Genomic DNA, 18384 nt, shown 5'->3' on the forward strand with positions numbered 1-18384 from the left:
ATGTACTCTAAAAGATCTGCTTTTTTTAGTATCTTTATCTGATTCACGCCACCTCTAGAATAGGCAGTTTCACAATAACTTTGAAGCCCGGCTTTGATTGCTGATAAAATTGATGTTAATTATTTAAAAAGAGGTTTCGTGGAGCACTTGGAAGACCCAGCAATATACCGTTGTTTGTAAGGACACTTATGTAGTTTAGGTATCCAATACAGTGATGGAAGATCTAGTTCTTCATCTTTGGTTGAAATTCCAAAGGAACATAAAACAAACCAATGATTATCCAGGATTTACTCTTTAGTAAGTGTCGTAGGGGTATATGTTGAGTTTCGAAGTGAATTGTTAATACCTAATTCATTTATCTAGCAGTTTATGTGATATGATTTACACTAAATAAATATGTTGTTTGGGGTTTTATCGTGAACATGCACGAACGCTACGTAATAATTGCGATATGTAAACTTCACATTATACAAAGGTGCAGACGATATATATGTATATTAACATTTGATACACATCGTTACAACAGACACAGGTACAGGGCTTGTACATTAGTATATACATAATAGAGAATCGTATAGTATAAGATGTATAAGATGGTAGCCGCGAGGTTTAGATGAATGAGTTAAAGAGTCAATTTTGAAGAAGAAATTTGTTGGTTAAGGTTCGAATCCCTGATTTCTCTTTATTGCCTTATTTTTTTAAGCTTTCTGTTTTTCTTATTTTGTATGTGATTGTGGATATGTTTGAAAAAAAATCGGGTTTTCTAGTTTATTTTTGCATGATTATTATTGGCTATTGCATGGATTTCAAAAGAAAATGATTACATTCAATTGGTTCATTTCTGTTATGGTATTATTTCATCTGTTTTAATACATACCTTTACAAATTTATATTGCAAATTGTATGCGAGTAAATCGTGATGTGCCTAGTAATACATTTCTTGCTAGCAACAGTAACAAACACACTATATATACTTAGAAATTAGTTCGAATATGTCTTTTGTTTTGGTGAATTACGGATTATATTCATTTTCACAACTTCAATTGTGCAGTTTCTTTTTGGACTGACTCAAAGATGATTGATAACTAGGCTAAAAAATAAGGAATTTTTTTAACGATATATGTAGAATTGTATCACGTCAGTATGTATTATTCTCTTTGGTATAAACATTCTTTAGGTTTTAAAAACTTTCTGATCACGACCCTGTAGGTGATTACTAGAGAGAAGGAATGTCTTAGTATTTTTCAAATGATTGTAATGTCATCTATTTTATTTGGATTTAATAAATTTAGTTTTTTTATTTCTTACATCAGCAAAGGAATTTAGTAAAATCTTTTTAGGCTTAAAATTGAAGTCAATTGATATTCTTTACATTAGAGGTTAGAACATCATTGATTTCAAAATAACTTACTCATTCAAATACAAAAACAGTAATTTAGTAGTGAACATACGTGCGTTATTTTAAAAACAGATGTGTTATGTTATATTTGTATTTTTCTAACTGATTTATTTTGAACTATGATTTATAAATGCATCGTTGAACATAATAAAATGGTTATGTAAACTCACTTACAATTCCTTCTAATTAAGAAAAAAGACATCAAAACAATAGTTTGAGTTAGAGACACAATGGATAAGCGTTGGGTCACGAAAAACAAATAATTCGCCCTCCGGGATCATAGTTTCTTTTTCAACGCTCATCCATTGTATCTATAATACATATTATTTTCCTATATAAAGATACCCATCAGTGATAATTGTAACCTTTTTGATGATTTGTAACTCAGGACCTGATCTGAATTACACTAACAAGTTAATTATGAATACGGAAGTTAACATGATATCTATATTTGATGTAAAACAATTTAACAATAAAGACAGAACAAAACTTAATTAATTTGAATCATTTTGTGTTTGACCTTGCGTCATTGAAATATCTATTCAACACTTCCCATATCAACTTATCAACTTGTGAACACTTCACTGTCATTTTCATGACCTACAATCATGATTTATTTTCCGGCATCATTTAATAATACGCTCACATTTAGATGGGATAAATCTGGTAATGGATTTCATTGGTGAATATTAGTTTATTCCGTATGAAGTAAAGAATTTTTTAACGTCTGATCGGGTTATATTTGGGGTACATCCATTGTGACGTGCAGCGTAGGACTCTTCAGACCGGGTGTGATGTTACACGGTTATAACTTTGAAAGACAGTTTATAAAAATTATGATCTTGGGTATTCAAAGTGGGTCATTATTGAATAATAGGAAGAAATATCATATCTTTAGAAACATTGAACCGGCTACTTTTCTTGACCTGAAGTAATCAGTACCTCTTTTTTCTATGCTAGTTGGTAGTTTCAGCATCTTCAGATTTATTTTACATTGATGTCTAACATTCCTACATGATTTTTACAACAGGTCAATTCAAAACATATTTTTATATAAATCTTTAGACACGTGCATTAACTACAATTGCATAAAACATTGATATTCTTACATGTTATTACACATTTGTTTAGTATATAGGAGCAGGAAGTTCTTTTTCTAACTAAACGTTGTATTTATTTATTTCTCCCTCGTTAATCCTGTTGAAACAAGGTGTTTTGTTAACTTCTTTCTAACATTCTTAAGGTAGATCATCGGTATATGTTTCCCGAGATAGAATTTTTCTTATACTTTGCCAGAATGAAGATTTTACTGTGATCTTTTTAAAAAAAAATAATAATAAAAAGGATTGGTCACCGTGCTATTTTTCAAGCTATGAGTTGTTGAAAATTGCCTAAATTTGCTTAGATTGTTCATGAAAAAACACATTTTTGTGCATAAAAAGAAATCTATGAGATTTTGAAATAAATTGTAAGAAGATAGGTTTTATAATATGTGTTAAGAAAATAAAAATAAAAAATGGTGTCACCGAACTTGTTTACTTGCTACAATTAAAAATTAAAAATTTCCCTATCAGTCCAGTATAAATTTTTTGCTAAAAGAGTTATCTCCCCTTAAATGGCTTAGTTGAAAAAAATGATTCTAAAACACAAATGTTTGGTATTTGTTTAAAATTTTGAATAATGCAATAGATTAGCAAGTTTTCTTCATATACATAAACAGTCCAACCAATAAAATTGCACATTCTGTCTACAAATTTGCAGATTTGGGCAAATAACTAGACTGATTGTGTACTGCGATAGTACAATCCAAGATGGCGGTATACCATGAATCTACCTTAAATAACTTGTCTTTTCATGAAATTAAGCATTAGACAATTTATTAAAAAAAAAACACCTTCATCACCCACACAACGAATAACCGGTTCCTAATTTACCACACTCTTTAAATAACTGCTATATTACTTTGCATCGATGATACATGTGCATTATATTCACCATAATCTCGGTTTCAACAGCAATGGACTCTACAAATCGTCTTGTTGTTTTTATTCTGTACTAAGTTATAATTACCAAATATACAAAATTAGTGTATCATGTTAACCTTTTTGACACAGTGTGACTATTTATCTAAGATCGACAGGCATGGTTTAGTTATATTTCAATAAAAATGTACATATCATTTGGTCTAGTTTTACATATACCTCGAATCTGTACCCAATGTTTGTTGCTTGTCGGTTTTATAAAAATTAAGTATTTTTATTTCTCTTGAATCATCTTTATTTTGAGAAACCTAGGGTATACTAACTGTAAAAACTGTCCTCGTTATGCTTCTCAAATATGAATTCGCTTTTCGTTGAGAAGAAATTGTTCTATTAATTCATTAATTGTAAAATGTATCGACTAATTTAAATGAAAACAATGTGAGTATCACCTGCGCAGCTACATTTAACGTCATTTTGTCCTCGTTCTACATCTTGACAGATCGGGGTGATTTCTTTTATTAAGTTTCGCATACATAGCTCCAGGGATGTCATAGATTAGAGTTCAACATAAAACACTTAAAACTTTTTGTATATAGGCACCTCGTGAGATCAAGTCGTACATAATAGTTAACATTTGTATGCATGCAAAATATTCTGAAATCATCCAAAAAAATATAATGTGGATTGATGACTGACCACAGTTTGTACTAAAACATAATGACGGTTTAAAATTATCATGCATGTCCTTTTTACAATTGCATAGACCAGATTTCAACACTTGGAATTCAAGGAATCAATGAGGCAATTTTTGCCTCTCAATTTGTAGTACATAAAATAAATACTATAAAAGGCAGGAATAAAAATATTTTAGAAATATGAAACCTAACTTAATAGCAACAATTATAAATGTTTAAAATTATTCACACTGAATATTATAGAGAGAGAGTAATTTGAGGTTTTTTTTTCGTATTTATGTTACATTGTATTGACAGAATGTTTTTACAGCTGCCTTCAAATACCGGCTAATTCATTCTTTATTCTTTAATTTATTTGCATAGACTATGAATGGAAGTATTCAAATTTGTTCGAAACTTTAAGTTCTTATTGAATTTTTTGTTGTTTTTGTTTTTGTTTTTGTTTATGTTTTTTGTTTGTTTTTGTTTTTGTTTTGTTTTTTGTTAGTTTCGATTTTTTATTTTTTTTTTGGTGGGAGTGACTTTTGGTTTTTGGTTTTTGCTTGTTTTAAATATGTTTGTTACTAACAGGCTTCAAATACTGGCTTGTCCATTGTTTTTTTTTTATAATATGGTTTATTTTATTTTTTAATAAAAACCGTTTTCCGGAAGGTGATTCGTTTTTAACTGTAGGATCTTTCAGACTTTTCGGGGAAAAACGTAATGGAAGATCATTGATTGACTGTTAGTGTTTAACGCTGTTGTTAGGTTTCATCATTGAGGGAAACAGTGTATCCGTATGGGAACCACCGACCTCCGGCAGAAAAACTGGCAGTTTTAGTCAAATTGGATCGGAATCAAATAAACCTGCTTCGAGTGGGGTTCAAACTCACAAGCATAAATAAGAGAGAAATTAATTGTCTTTCAATAAGTATCTGAGAAAAGGTAAGCAAGTGGACTTGGTCTAAGTAATTCGTCCATTGTGGTCTCTAGCCTGTAAGCACTGAGGCTGTGAGTTGTAAGTTCAAACTCCGCATGTTGTTCGACTCCGGTCTAGACTGACAAGGTTTGCTTGTCAAAGGTCGATTGTTCTTTACGGATAATCCAACTTTCTACAAGAATTCACTAGTAAATGCATTTTAGTCTTAAACGGTGTTTTTGATCTAAACATTATTTGAAAAGTTTGAGCAATAAATTATCATATTCAGTCTTTCATTATATTTTCAGACTTATCCACTGCGGAAAATTCATTACTCATGTTACTGTGCAGACCATTAAGTCGCTTGCAGTCAGTCCATTACTGAACAGAAGCTACATGTATTCAGACATTTCAGTATTGATGTATACAGATAAATTGAAAATTCTGAACATAAACTTATCATATCTTCATTGACTGCAAGCAAATGGCCTGAACAGTACTGAATTAACCGCAATGGAGAAGTCTGAAAATTCACTTAAAGACTAACTAAATAATAAGCATAAGATATTTTTGTACAAACATATATATTTTATGATCAAATTTAAATAAAGATTTGTTCGAGACTGTGTATGGAAACCTTATAATACAGTGTTCGCGAAGGTAATCTTATAATATTGGTTAAAACAAATTAGATAGTTTGTATCGATTTCATTCGCATCACGGTTTTTATTTTCGGTAGCAATAGTCTGAATTACGTAAATATGAATACGATCCAGTGAATAAACCTCTTCGTGAAGGATGTCATTTTATCACCGTAATAAGATCTTTTTATATGGGTTTTATCGGTACTTACTTTGATTTTTGTTTTTTCATAAATTAAACAATAAATCAATATGTTTTGCTTTTCATTCATGAACATTTATGGTTCTACATCCCACTTATGTTTTGGCATTCCATATGGGCATTTTTTTTTTCTGTGACTAATTACAATGTATGACGTCTTTATACTAAATACTTTGATTTTATACTGATTGATATTTAATCTTGTAGAACAAGATTCATCTGTTATTTGTTATTGGCCTTGAGGTAGCTTTCAGTAACTGCGACTACTTTTAGAACTGTTCTTCTTGTCTATTGTCTTAAAGTTAGTTATTTGTGTCCCGATCATGTGAGTAAAGTCCTTTCCAACTGATGTTTATAGTTTGTTCTTGTGAGGGGGGAGGTTAAACGCTCGCACACATGTTTAAACCCGCCACATGCTGTATGTGGTTGTCCCGGTTTATGATTATGTAATTCAGTGTTGTTGTTTGATGTCTGTTTATATTTATTTTTTTATTATTGTGTTGTCATAAACTTAGCCGGTGAATTTTTTGCGTGGATTGTTTCACAATTTGTCATGTCGGGGTCTCTTATACATGAAGCTAACTATACGGTTTTTCATCGTTGAAGGCCATATGGTGACTTCTAGTAGCTTCAATCTATGTTATTTTAACTCTGTTGGACTGTTGTCTCATTGGAAATCATACCACATCTCCTATTTAAATAGATTTTGTTCACAAAACTTTACTTAGTCAATATAGAGAAACAATTCACATGCTCACATATTCTCTTAGAGTGGAAAATCAATCGTCCCTTCTGAATATTTTTTTTCAAATATTTGCATTGCACTACTTTGTTATTAATGGGAACCATTAGCATCTACACATGACGTAGTGCAAAGCCAATTCGTATAAAAAAATGATAAAAGAAAAGAGGGGTTTGAGTTGTGTTTGTCTTAAACGAAATACAAAACACTTGGAGCAACTTTACTTCCCTCGATTGTCCACTTTATTTCTTCTTACTGTGAATTAATATGGTACATTCTTAAAGTCTTTTAAAAATGTGTATTCAGTTGCCTACCTTAATATGTGTTTGGTATCTTAAACAAAGTGACTGTTCTAAACAAGATAATTATTTCTAAGCCAGCATTGTATATTATTTACACACAACGCGCACCCCCTCCCTAGTTAAAAGAAATCAAACAAATTTAGCGAATGCCTTCTGAATAATGTTTGTCGGTCAAATAATCTTATTGAAAAATGGAGAAATTGTTTCTTGGGGGAATATAATTGCTAGTTTATAATAAAAACAATTACGTAATCAAAACAATTGAAATTTATAAACACAATTTATTTTAGCTCATGCCAGTACCAACATACCTGCAAGTTACTGATAGTACTTTTTCGAAATAAAGTCGACCAACATCAGAATAAACCAAGCGATATTTGATAAAGTAAAACGCAGATTTTTGTGCGCCCTACATGTTGTCATCAAATATGCTCGAGGCCGAAAGTTTGGATAGTAAAAAAAATCTAAAACGTTCAAGAGCATAACACAATTATTGCCTCACCTGACTCTATTTGTCCAAAGTATCATAAGTATGGGCTTCAAAGTTTCTTCCACATTCCTCGTATGTATTAATACTACAATCAAATAAATGTGTGGTACATTATTTTTAAGTGACAGAGGAAAAAGGAAACAACAAAAAGCTTTATTGGCGCTCGTTCTATTTACATAAATTTGCACAAGGAACACCACAATATATAAGAAATCATAGGTCATTTTTCAACTATATAAAAAAAAAAAATTATAACCACATCAATATCATCATCATTCGAAATATATAAAACATAAAATATTGATTGTATATAAATTGAAACATTGTCCTAATTGTTCTTTGTCCTTAAAATGTCTGATTAAACTTGGTAGGACACGTTTATGAAATTACTATCATGTTAATAGGGTTGCGTTAAAAGATTGTAAATAAACTTATTTTCACTGATAATTATTTAAAGTTTGACCAATTCTAATGCATTTGACGTTATTGGGTTCTTACTATTTTATGACTTGGTTAATGTATTCTATAAAGGGATGAACATAGCAAAACAAATTCGTGACATTTTGAATTAACGTTATTTTTCATCTCCTGAAAGACAAATCGATCATATAGCATCACATTGTCATAGTATTATCGAGCTTCTGTCTTTTTAATAAACGCCCAAGTCTTAATATTCTGTCTATCTAACATCGCGTTTATCAAACTTTTCTTATATTACTTTTTAAATATGGTAAACATAAACAATTACTTAATAAAGAAAACATTCAAACGATCAAGATAAATTACTGCTGATTAAACAATACCAGTTCTGATTAACATTTTGTTTTAAAAATTTGTTGTATTTCAAAGCAGCATTATCATACCGATTTTCCAATACCATATTTCTTAAATAAAAACCTACTGAAGGTAACAAAAACAAACTGATGAAACTGCTTCAACTCTAAAAGGAGCGAAACTGAGTGCATCGAAAGGTTAAGTGCCTCTTGTTATGCATGCATCACCGCAATGCGTATCAACACTCTGACAATATGACACAATCAATGCAATTGTAGACTAGACGACTTTTCTGTCATATAAAAATATAAGGCTGTGAATCATGTCCCTTGTGAGTTGAAACACAGACATATCGATCGTATAGGACAACTTATTCATCATGGGTACCGCAAAACTTGAAAAGTGTCAATTTCATTCGTTCTTACTCATAACTAAGTACAAGCAGTTTTTGTGTGTAAAACGTACATCCTTGTATCCTAGTGTGTCACGAGATTTGGATATGTTTGTAATCTACTCTTTATATTTCTTTTTAAAATATTGTATAAACCTTTTTTACTGGTTCTTGACAGTTAATTCAAGCAAAAGTTCATATGTTGACATGTGGGCGATTATAAAGCCTGAATTTTTAGTTAGAGTTAGTGAAACCTTATATAAAATTGAGAATGGAAATGGGGAATGTGTCAAAGAGACAACAAACCGACCATAGAGCAGACAACAGCCGAAGGCCACCAATGGGTCTTTAGTATACATACAGAAGTTGTCATTATTGAGAGCCAATATATCATCCAAATATCTAAAAGTATTGTTAAATGTTTGTATCAGATGTTGTTTCGATGGGTCTTTGCTGATTTTAGTCATAAATTGTAATTCATAACAATACAAAAACAGGTCCGCAATAAGTGGTGCACAGTTAGTCCCCATTGGAATTCCGATAACTTGACGATATACGGAATCTCCAAAACGAACTAAAATGTTATCAAGTAAAAATTTAAGGGCAGATATAGTATCAAAGCATGTCCAATTGACATAGCTCTTTTGTTTGTTGCTACTAAAAATTTACCTAAAAGAGTTTGAACATATGTATTCGCATTCCGACTTTTTAAATGCCCATTTAATTAGGTGTGTGAATTTTTTCTTAATAAGTATATGAGGCAAAGTGGTATATAGGGTAGAAAAATCAAAACTTTGAACAGATTCAAAACCACCAATATATGCATGCAATTTATCAAGTACTTCCAACGAGTTTTTGACACTCCAAAAGTAGTTAATATGTTGGTTTATTTGTAATCTACAATTTATCACAACATAAATATATTGTTTTCCAGTACTTAAGCAAATCGATATGTATTATACATACATACCAATGCTCTTGAGTTTGTTTTGGTTCTGAAAAAAAGGAATGTGTTGTTTGGTCTTCCTACTGATTGTGCGTTCTTTTGTCTAAATTTTGTGATTTTACTAATAAATATGTTAAAGGGATCTTAGAGCAAGATTATATTAATAACAATTTTTTTGCACTTATATTAGCAAAGGCCAAAACAATTATAAGTTACTCACTGTGTTATGTTTGATTTTCTAGTATTGATGACAGAGGTTGTGTAGTCTGTGTGAATATTTTATTTATAACTCTGGTCGAAAGTTTGTTGTATTGTAAAAACACTTATCTTTTTTATGATAGTTTGCTTAGTCTTAGTTAAATTGCAACTACATTACTTATGAAGTGGATAGTTATACTAAAAATGTATTAAATACCTGATGCAAATAAAAGCTAAACAAATCATATATGTTAGGAATAATGAGCGACCAGCAACACTATTGCCTGAGTGATATCATAAAAAGTATACTAGTAATAACGATTGCAATTAAGCATTAGACATACTCATAAATCAAAGTGACCGACCCCTTAACAGTTGTTACGCTCACCAGATCCCATTGATTTCACGTTACTGCATGGGTGTGCTTCAGTTCGTCTCCCACATTCCTCATAAGAGTTAGAACTGTAAGAATGTACATCATGGATAAAATATGATTAATTGTATAAAAGAAGAATGAGTTTAATCTTTCTAAAAAGCTTTTGAGTAGCAGTATCATACGTTTTAGTAATATGCCCTGACCAGTGATAATTCATGTAGTTTTTCAAATATCGTGCACGAACTTCAGTATGCAAGGAATGATTTCTCAAAACAAAAAGTTTTCACTGTTGTTGGCATTGACAAATTAAAGCTAATTTTGACAATTTCCGGTTTCCGAATTTGCAACGGGACTTTGAATTGTAAGATTGAAGTAGATTTTACATGTTGTTCTAGGAAATAAGTATGCCTGGATATATATACTGTAAACTTTCTGCAGATGTTGGAATTAGTAATAGTAAGATACCGTTCTATTTTTTTTTAATTGCTGAGGTAAATTCCAGAATAATGGGACTTTGACCAACATATTAATATAATGCAATTTTTCTATAGATAAAGTACAATGTATGATGCGACATATAGCAATGATATCCAGAAAAGCAAAAATATTCATTGATTGGGTATCGAATACGCCATGGAATACCCATAGTTGCACATAAATTGATGCATTATATTTATCGTATTTCTAGGTTACAAACATACATGTGACGTTATTGACTTGCGTGTTGTGTTGTACTGTGATGTGTTGTGAGTGCATACTCGTGATCAATATTTTCTAAATTGTATGATATAATAGTTTAACAATAACAAATAAACATATATCAATTTTTAAGCAATTAGAATTGACTATATATCAATTTTTATATGAATACACTGACTGTTATATATCAAAACAAATCATATATGCAGAATAATTAATCTAAGGGAACGCGTATTTATATCGAACGTTTCTGCGCTCATCCAACGATATGTATCCAAAACCGAACATGAAGTTATAATTTTTAACACCCAAACTGTAATTGTATTCCTTCTCTTTCGTATCTTTAAATAGCTTCTCCTCTCCGGGACTAGTTACCACCTCTATCACTCATTCTAGCCACTAGATCCATAGCAATATTATAAATGATTAATACATACGTTACTTTATTGTAAGTATTAAACAATTTTGAATTGTTGACCCCATTTGTATAATTAAATTATTTACATCAGTTTGTTTTTTAAACTCAAGGGTAGTGCAAAGATTCAAATGTGGAGATAGGCATCAACAGATGATCTAAAATTATAGGAGATGGGTTTACCTTTCTTGCATTTTCTTCCAGAATCTCCCTGATAGAGATCTAATTTGTTTTGAGATACACATAGTACCAGTGTACATTACGATGATTCTTCAAATTCGAAATGACGTCATAGTTATTTGGTTGATTCGTCATGAATATGCGGTAAAAATTCGTGCCATGCATGTATGACCAAGGATAAACATCTTGTTTTGAAGTTGTAACCTCGTCCTTCTTTTCATAGAATTTGATACTGCAGAATCCATATTATCGCCTGGTTCCTACTTTTAATCAGCAGTTTGCCGGTGCATTAGTTAGTAGGATCTGTTTTCCTTCCAAAATATATGCGTACAAAATTTTAAAAGGGTTTGAGTTAACGTTGCTCCATTGACGATTTCGTTGGAGTGTTGTGTACAAGTTGTTTTTCTATTCGTGCTTTCTTTCTTTTGTCCTGTTTTGTCTGTCTTTCATCGACTGATTGCTATTTTTGGCACGTGCGCATGCGTAAAATTTGGCCACAATCGATATCGATAAATTTACTATAGATTATTAAAGGAAATCTTAAATGTTGATTAGCTGTCGGTAAATAACATTAAATTTCTTTTTCATTGGCATCAATTTTGAAAGTTCAATTTTTAAGCTTTCTACAGATCTAATTTGTATTTTGATAAGGATTGCAGAAGTTTGTTCCATTTTCAATTAAAAAACACCGGGTGCACGACCTATTACTTCATACAATACAAAACCAAAAATGTGTGCACATGGGTTTTCATATATGAATAGACATTAAATCTTTATTAGAAACAACTTCATTCGCACATATATTTATTCTCTGGTTTTAAATCTATCCAACGATATAAATTTTATATTTTACAAAATTTTGTGAATCCATTCCTTTTTTATTTAAAAATCGAGTTGCGATCATTTACTGAAGATGACCAGAAATAATCTAAGTCATACCAGGTAAATATTCATGGATAATTTATTAACACATGACCGTGTGATGACTTCTATTACTCTCTGTAATTTGTGATTTTTTTCTTCGTAACGGTTGCCTCTTTCTTTTCAAGTTTACTTTATATAAATTGCACATTTTCATGCATAAAAGTTTCAAATGAGTAAGCAAATATATTCTCCAAGACAAACCAATTGCCAAAGTCTGAAAAGAATAAGACAAGGGTAGTATATGTGCCAGTGTGGACTATATACGAAAATATATTTATATAGTAAATGTTAATTTAGAGATTACAAAGCGGCAATCGCTTAAAATTGAATTAAATTGAAATAGATAATTTGACTTTTTAAGAAGCAAAATTTTCGATACATTACATGTAATATATTAGTATGTTGCTTATTTGATTCACATTCTCCTTTTATCCACTTAAAGTAAATACTATTCTTTATTTGTCTCCGTCCTTTCAAAAGTTTCTGTCGAGAAAAATAATAAATTTAATTTGTATTTGAACATTTATATAAAATTCGTGTTAAAAAGGACACTTATTTTAATTATTTTTTCTGTTAATGTAAAGTGCATTACTTAACATGTTTGTACATGTATTTGCAGAAGTTTAAATTTTGAAATTATCGAAATTAATAAGATAATTGGTATTGTAAAAATTTAGAATTATACTTGAAAACAGATGTCTGCAACCCCTGTTGTTTCGACTAGCATGTTTTCTAAAGACATCCTCGTGAAGTCCACAAATTTCAACATGTATTTGGTCACCTGGTGTGAATTTCAGATAAAATTGTCAAGTTCAAATCCGTTGTTAAACCTTTCCTTTAGTATAGCGTTGCATATCAGTAATATTATTTTCCGGGCAGTGTCCTCCCACACCCTTTTTTTTTTTTTTTATTATACTCGGAACATTATTGTAACCATTTCTTCTGTGGGACATTTTTATGTTTTTAGTCGGCATGCAATAAAATTTTGGGAAAATATGCCTGATTAGTTTGAGAATATCATTATATAAATTCATTTGTGCTTTGATTGACTTCTATCTAAAATAAAATCAAGTAATCTAGGATTATATCATTAATGTTAGTGAGTCAGAGACTATCCTTGTATCAACAAACTTGTGAAACTTGTAGAAATATTGTTGAAACTGAGGAACATGTATTGTTAGAGTGTCCATTGTATGATTACCTGCGAAATGATCTTATTTAGAAAAATTTTGTCAGAACATCCAAACTTTTAAAAACTTTCCTAATTTGGAGAAATTGTGTATTGTTCTAGCCAGTGACTATGATAGTAGTGCCAACATCTGCAAATCTATTTTAGATAGAAGACGTTGTTTTTTATATCGTTAAGGCAAAGGTAGCATTAAGTGTTGAAAGCCTATTTTAAGAAAAATGTCTCACAGAAATCATGGCTGAAAAAATATTGAAATTAAAAATCAACATACAATTCTTGGAGGTAAAACAAGATAAAAGGCAGAGACTGAATTTAGTCTTTTAATAAAAGAAATCAAAATGTTGCAATGTGTTTGTGTATGTGTATTCAAATTCTACGTTGTGTCTATTTCGGTTTTATGTCGAAAGAAAGGTTTTAGCATAGATGTATGGGTTTATACATCTATGGTTTTAGATATATCGCCTTATTGTTCTCTGGCTTATTGTTCTAAATCGAACAATACATCATTTGAAAGTTAAATTTATAAAAACAAGATTACTATCAAAATGAACATTTTTATTGATGACTGTTGTGCATCATTTTTCGATTATTTATTTATTAGTTTGTTATTACATCGATCCATATTTGGATTGTCAACTCATTGCACATTTCTCTAAAAAATCATGTTACTGAAATCAAGAAATTATATCTAATATAATATATATAACCTCACAATTGCAACCTTCTTGCTTTTGCAATTGATAAATAGCAATTTTAAACTTATTATACACAAATGTATGTGCTTTTATATAATATAACCAGACAATTGATTTAATGATATATATTTGGGTATATCATAATCTTATATGATTTTATCCTTTTTCGACTTTTCATTTTGTATATTTGAAATTCTATAAAATCGAATTTTATCTTTTGGAAATTAAGTCAGTTTACACAACTCGTATTTATGCGGAACCAAACATGATACAATGTCATATGGTTATAATATTGTTTTCTTAGGGTTGTTAAATTATTTACGAGTGTCAACATTGTCTTTACAAATTCAGCATGATGTCTTGATAAGATATCAAACACAGAAAAGACTGATCCTCGGATAAGAAATTAAAATCATGCGCGATAACTCGTACTGGCTTACACTGAGGAAAAAATTTGGCCATGTGGTTTATTTCTTTCTTTTTTCAAATTAAATATGTTTTGGTAATACCACACGATACAAATCTACATTAGTCCTCGTATATAACAAATATAGAGATCAACATAAATAATAAAAAAATGTAAGACAGTAGTAAACACCACACCAACCACCAATTCTTCCGAATAGAATATACAACTTCATGTCATATACTTATCGCACCCTAATACAAATAGTCATATCTGTATATATGATATAGTGCTTTATGCATTTGTCAATGAAGTTTTTATTCCAATAAGCCTTTTAATTGACCTTATACTAGGGTCACTTGTTTTTTCCATTAATATATATATATATATATATATTTAAATTTTGTATTCACTGCATGATAAAATCACTATAGTCGCCTAAGGTGTATAATAATAGCAGAAAAAGTAAACAGTCATCATACATATCTTTTACTGAATATTATAATAAAAGCACTTCAGTTAACTGTGTATGTAGATTCAGTGTCAGTTTTAGAAAATGTTAAAAATTCTTAAAAGGCTTTCATTATCTCTATGGCACAGGAAATACTACCGTGCCACCTATACCGAGTGCTAGTGTAAAATGTGAATAAATACAATGCTTATCCATAATAAAACGAACATAGAGCACGACATGATATAATTATTTCGATTGTAATAGGAAAATTCAGAACTTTTGTACTTCGAATCGAACGTTCAAAAGGCAGCCATTTTCATTTAATGCAGCACAAGCGTTCTAGGAAAACTAACTGTTTCACGATTGAAATGTAAAAAATCATTTATTGTTGGAATCATTTTATTTGATTTCCTAGCAGGCAACACCAACACAAATGTCCATTATGATCCCTGGTGTTGCAATTGAAACAAAAACATGGCATATCTACAACGCGAAAGAAGAGAGTCATGAAAATTAAGTGAAAGTACAAAATACATTAAAAAGATAACATAAATCATCAAAAATACTAGACATAACATCAGATCCACACAAATCACCAACAGCCGACATGCAGAATAAGATGAACAACAATGTACAACACCCGACTCAGATATCCTTACTTTGCACAGGCACGGAATGCGATGAGGTTTAATTACGTTTTACGTGAGCTCGACCACCATCCTCTTTTACCTATCTAGACTAAATTTTGAAAATAAAACACAAAACAAAAACATGAATAATACAGCTAACAACAGGATGGTTACTAACTTTAACAACGAAATAAAACAGGCACATGACTAGGAATGCGGTCTAAAGAAACTCAATAACATAGGATTTAATACAAAGTGGGTATGGTATTTTTAAATTTACTAATTGAGTGTTGATCTATATATGCAGTTGTTCGTTATCACGTTATTCAATGTAACAGTAAGATCACATTTCCATAAGTCTGCATCGTTTCAACTCTTTTCAAATACTTTGGGATATGTTAATTACAAGAAATCAACTGTAACCATTTCCATCACTATTGCAAAATAGATAAATAGCAATAAAGTGTGGACGAAACAAGATGATGTTCCTTTGATATATTAGTAATATAAAAGAAGGTCCCGAGATCAACATTTATTGTAAGTCAACTCATTATTCCTTTTGCTGCGTTTTCTGTTTTTCACGAATGATAATTTATTGTTCCAAATGTCTGTAGTTAATTCCATAACAAACGTTTTTTTTTTGTTTTTTGTTTTTTCAGTCATAGCAACAAGAAGTGTATGATTACAACATTCGAGTCAGTATTGTATTGTATCAAATTACAAAAAGAAGGTGGAAGATACCAAAGGCCGAATAAAAACTCGTAATTCCAAAGGACAACTACGATGCAAAAATAATCAGAAAAAAACGATGCGACAATCAGTTTTCAAAATAATACTTGCAATACTAGGCAAAAATTAGCAACACGAACCACACCGAAAAACGGGGATGAATTGAGGGGCTCTAGAAGTGAGATCGGATCTTGGCACACGTGTCACCTGTCGTACTGCTCATCGTTTGTACAAATCCGTGAAAAAATTTATTCGGTGATAATTCGGTCACAATAGAGGAAAAGGGGATATGATTGTGGCTACGAAAATTGGAACATTTCCCTGATCATCTGTTAAACATGTATTCCATAACGGTCAACCAACTCATGAGTGGTTCCGTTAAACTTTCGAAGGGACGATTTAAACTTTACCACTTGGTGCCCTTGGTTCAGTAGCTTCCTTGCAAGTACCAACCTTCTGAGAAATCTTTTCAACTGAGAGACATATACTCCACATGCGGGCGGCGCTGGAATTGTGCTCCAAAGAAACTGAATGTTACACTTTGAAACCTGCAATGATCTCCTGCATAAAGGTTTGTTCTCAACCGACCCTCATAGTATTGTAGCTGTCAGTAAAGATATTAGGCAGCTCTAACTGTCACTTTTTGTATCACTTTTTTAAGCTCGAATGGGTTGATGCCTTGATGCAACATGTTATACACCATATTGTTTTTAATGATGAAACCGTAAGTTAACTAGCTAATCGTACTGTTATAAGTTTTCATATATACCTTTGCTCTTGATGTGGTCTTGATTCTGAAAAAAAATACATTAAAATTTATCAATTATTCACTTGCAAATTTAAATTATTTTTGTCGGTTGTAAATGCTTGTTTGTGGCAAACTAAAAAAAATCATACAATTGGATCTATCTGCCAAGCACGCATTTCCTGAATGAAGAATATTAGTCAACATAATTGTCCGGGTACGATGTCATTTGTCTTGAATAAGCCTACTGTCGTGACAAGACTGTTATAGATTCGCCTAAATATGTCAAAAAGTAGGTTAGATTCATTTGACATGGACATATAGTTATCCTATGAAGTGAGACATATTTCATATGGAAACATACACAGTTATTGAAATATCTATTTTTTTGTAAGTACATCCCGTTGACCATTCAATACTAGCTATTTCTTTACAAATTAAATGTTGTACCTTTAAACCAGGTAACGTGTGTTTCATCAATGATCTCGGTCTTAATTACTTAGAATGAGATTCATTACAGCTTAAACAGATCTATGCAAGGGTAGATGTATCTAGTAAGTTTTTTTATCTAACCGAAGTTCAATATTTAAAAATATATCTTTATCGTGCCTATCACTGGCTATCAATATCGTACTCAGAGAGTTATGGTAAAAGATGCGTTATCTAATGCTGGTAAATTGAAAGCAGGTGTGCCTCAGGGATTTGTTTAGGGCCTATATTATTTCTAATTTTTATAAACGATATTACAGATGATATTATAAGCTTTGGACGATTATTTGCTGATGACACATCGATAGGTCATGTAGCGTCAAACGGAATTTCTTTGCAGAACAATATTATCTCTGATTTGACTCATTTGAAGGAATGGTCAGACAGATGAATGATAAAATTTAACCCAAATAAAACTGACATTATGGTCTGTAATGTCAGGGGCACTGGTTGTAATTTGTCGTTTGAATTTGACCAAACAACACTTCATCCAGTAAATCTTCATAAGCATTTGGAGGTTGTGTTTAGTAGCGACTGTGGGTGGACTAAACATATTGATAAATTAATAGAATCAGTTTCAAAACAACTGAATGTATTTAGGAAACTAAAATATAAACTAAAGAGGAATTATCTAGAAAATATTTATCTTACGTTTATAAGGCCTGTACTAGAATTTGCCTCTGAAGTTTGAGATAATTGTGGGCAAATGAACTCTGATAGACTGGAAAGGGTCCAACTTGAAGCTGCCCGAATAATCACAGGAATTCAGTATTAATTCGATTTATATTGAGACT

This window comes from Mytilus californianus, unplaced genomic scaffold (assembly GCF_021869535.1).
Source record: "Mytilus californianus isolate M0D057914Y unplaced genomic scaffold, xbMytCali1.0.p SCAF_64, whole genome shotgun sequence".
Taxonomy (NCBI): Eukaryota; Metazoa; Mollusca; class Bivalvia; order Mytilida; family Mytilidae; genus Mytilus; species Mytilus californianus.